At 40.0% G+C, this 3,461-nt stretch overlaps 1 pseudogene; it reads right to left on the bottom strand.

The window, feature by feature from the left end:
- LOC102865398 overlaps positions 1 to 3,461 on the bottom strand; it is a 17,810-nt pseudogene that overhangs the window by 13,421 nt on the left and 928 nt on the right.

The following is a 3,461-nucleotide window of genomic DNA, read 5'->3' as shown; positions in this document are numbered from 1 at the left end:
ATAGATAGATGGGTTGATCTCTGGATTCTCAATTCGATTCCATTGATCTATGTGTCTGTCATTGTACCAGTACCATGCTGTCTTTACCACTACGAGCCCACTGTTGTATCACTGTGTCAATTTATCTTATATTGCTCAATAATTTCCACATTCTACTAGATCTTTTTTGGAAAGGGGGGGGGAAACCTGGATCAATTCCAATGGATTGACCTTAAAATTTCTTGGTATAAATGAACAAATATGTCTAGGGTTTCAGCTGTTGAAAGATCTCAGTTAGTATCCCATCAATTCTTGGGCCTTTTTTTTTTTGCCAGTGTCTTCAGTGCAGTTTGAATTTCTTCTTTCGGTACCATTGGTTCTTGAGCATGTCTCTCCCTGAAATGGTTCAGTGTCAGCCAATTCTCTTTGGCACAGTGACTGTGTGTTTGTCCCATCTTCTTTAGGTACTTCCTGCATCATTTGAGGTTTTGTCCATAGTATTGCAAATTGTGGTTTGATTTTATTCCCCCTTCAATTCTTTCAGCTTTAGAAATACCAAATATATTCTTCCCTTTTGGTTTTCTGACTCTAGCTGTTTGCACATTTCATTATAATATTTTGCTTTTTCTTCTTGAGCTGTCTTTTGAAATCTTCTGCTCAGCTGTCTGACTTCATTTCTTCTCATTTTGGCTTCTCTTTGTTGAAGAGCATATATCAGAGTCTCTCTGAGAAGCAGTCAGTCTTTTCTGTCTTCATAATGACCCTTTGTTTTCTTCATGGATGGGACCATGTTTTCAGTCATTAGTGTTCTGTGCCTTGAATCTATTCTTGAGATGGTTTTACAAATCAGGTGGGATAACCTCAAGGCTATATTTTGGCTCTCCTGGACTCGCTTTAATTTTCTTTAGTTTGAACTTGAACTTGCACCTGTATCCTTGATGTCCTCCTTCATGATCATGCCCTGGTCTTATTCTGACTGCTGAGATTGAGCCTCCCCACCTTTCTTTCCATGGGTATAACCGGTTTGATTCTGGCAAAGTCCATGTGTATAGTCACCATTTATGTTCTGTTTTTTAAAAAGGTATTTTCAGGAATAAAATAATTGATTGCACAAAATCCAGTCATTACATGTCCAGCCTCATTTTTGTCACCAAGTCCATATTTGCCAACTACCAGTCTTTCCTTTTGTTTAAAAATTTTGCATTCTATTCCTTCATTGGATGAAAGCTTTACTCCATTCACATCAGTAAAGTAAATTGTATTTTGAGGATGCAGCTCTTCCCCAGTTGCATTTTTAGGGCCTTCCAACCTGAGGGACTTATCTTCTGGTATTATACCCTATGTTATTGAAAGGTTTCTGAGGGTTTGTTTTGTCAAAAGTAGATTGCCAATCTTGCTTCTTAAACTGTCTCGGTCTGGAAGTATTGCTAAAACATGTCAACTGTGAGTGACCTGGCTGGTATTTGAAACACCAGTGGCATAATTTCCAGCATCACAGCAACGTACAAGCCACAGCAGTATGGTAAACTGGCAGGAAAGTGGTAGACTTCTACCTTGTTGTTGTTAGGTGCCATCAAGTTGAATGCAATCTATAGCAACCCTATGAACAACAGATCTGAACCCTGTTCTATCCTGTGCTATCCTCACTCTTCCTGACACACTAGCTCCCTTTTCAGCAATCACTGTGTCAATCCACCTGGTTCAGGGTCTTCCTCTCTTTCACCAACCCACTGCTTTTCTGAGTAGCATGGCCTTCTCCAAGGAATAGGCCCTCCCAGCAACATGCACAAAGCATGTGAGGCAAAGCTTTATCAACTTTGATAAAGAACAATCTGGCTGCACTTTCTCCAAGACATATTTGTTTTATTCTTTTGACAGTCCATGGGATGTTCAGTACTCTTCTTCAACACCACAGCTCAAAGACATCAATTCTTCTTCTGTCATCCTTATTCATTGTCCAGCTCTCAGACACATAGCAAGAGATCAGAAAGACCATAGCCTAAATCAGACACACCTTAGTCCTCAAACGAGCGTTAGTCCTCAATAATTTGGAGAGGTCCCTAACGGCAGATTTTTCTAGTGCAATACGATCCTGATTTCCTGACTCCTGGTAAAAGAATGTTAATTGTGGATCCAAGTTAGATGAAATTGTTGAGAGTTTCAATCTTTTCTCCATCTATCATGATGTTGCCTTTAGATCCAATGGTAAAATTTTTTATTTTCTTGACATTGAGATACAATCCATATTGAGTCTATATTCTTTGATCTTCTGCAAGAAGGGCTTCAAGCCCTCCTTACTTTTAGAAAGCAAGGTTGTGACATCTGCATAAGATAGGTTATTGATGAGTCTTCCACCAGTTTCTCCATCCAGCTTCTCAAATAATTTGCTCAGCATACAGATTGAACAGATAGGGAAAGAGAATACAAACTTGATGCATTCTCTTCTTAATTTTAAACCATGCAGTGATCCCTTGTTCTCTTCTCACATCAGCCTCTTGGTCTAGGTATAGTTTTCACATGAGCACAATTAAGTGCTCTGGTATTCCCATTCTTCTCAGTGTTAGCCATAGCTTGTTATAATCCACACAGGCAAATGCCTTTTCATAGTCAATAAAGCATAAATAGACGTTCTTCTGGTATTCTTTACTTTCAGCCAGGATCCATCTGACATTACCAATGATAACCCTGGTCCTAGGATTTCTTCTAAATCCTGCTTGAAATTCTGTCAGTTCCCTATCTATGTATTGTTTCAGCCATTTTTTAATTATCATCAGCAGTATTAAGCTTGCATGTGATGTGACTGATACTGTTTGATAACCCAGAAATTCCAAATGGAATTAAAGCCTTCAAAAAAGACTTACATATCAAAAGTGATTTATTCATAATGGTACTAAACTGTAAACATTACAAATGTCCACCAAAAGAGAAACATGGATAAACAAATTGTAAATATGTTGTTGTTGTTGTTGTTGTTGTTATGTGCCGTCGAGTAGTTTGCAACTCATAGCGACCCTATATACAACAGCCCTAAACCCTGCTCTATCCTGTGCCAGCCGCACTGCCTCTGACACACCCATCCTGATTACCCCAGTCACTGAATCAATCCATTTTATAGAGGGTCTTCCCCTCTTGCGTTGTCCCTCTGCCCTCCCAAGCATGAGGTCCCTCTCCAAGGACCTGTCCCTCCTTGCAACATGCCCAAAGTATGTGAAATGAAGCCACAGAATCCTTGCCTCCAAGGAGTTGCTTGGTTTAACCCTCTCCAGGATGAATCTGTTTGTTTTCTTGGCAGTCCATGATACATTCCATACTCTTCTCCAGCACCACAGCTCAAAGGCATCAATTCTCCTTTTGTACTCCCTAGTCATTGTTCAACTCTGATGCATAACAAGTGATTGCAAAGACCATGGCCTGTATCAGACGCACCTTCGCCTCCAGAGAGACACCGTTGCTCTTGAGTACTTTAGAGAGGTCCCTAACAG

The sequence above is a fragment of the Elephantulus edwardii genome, unplaced genomic scaffold (assembly GCF_000299155.1).
Source record: "Elephantulus edwardii isolate Elephantulus edwardi_28Jun2011 unplaced genomic scaffold, EleEdw1.0 scaffold00384, whole genome shotgun sequence".
NCBI lineage: Eukaryota > Metazoa > Chordata > Mammalia > Macroscelidea > Macroscelididae > Elephantulus > Elephantulus edwardii.
The sequence above is the reverse complement of the archived record's forward strand: the minus strand, read 5'-3'. Positions and strand labels throughout refer to the sequence as shown.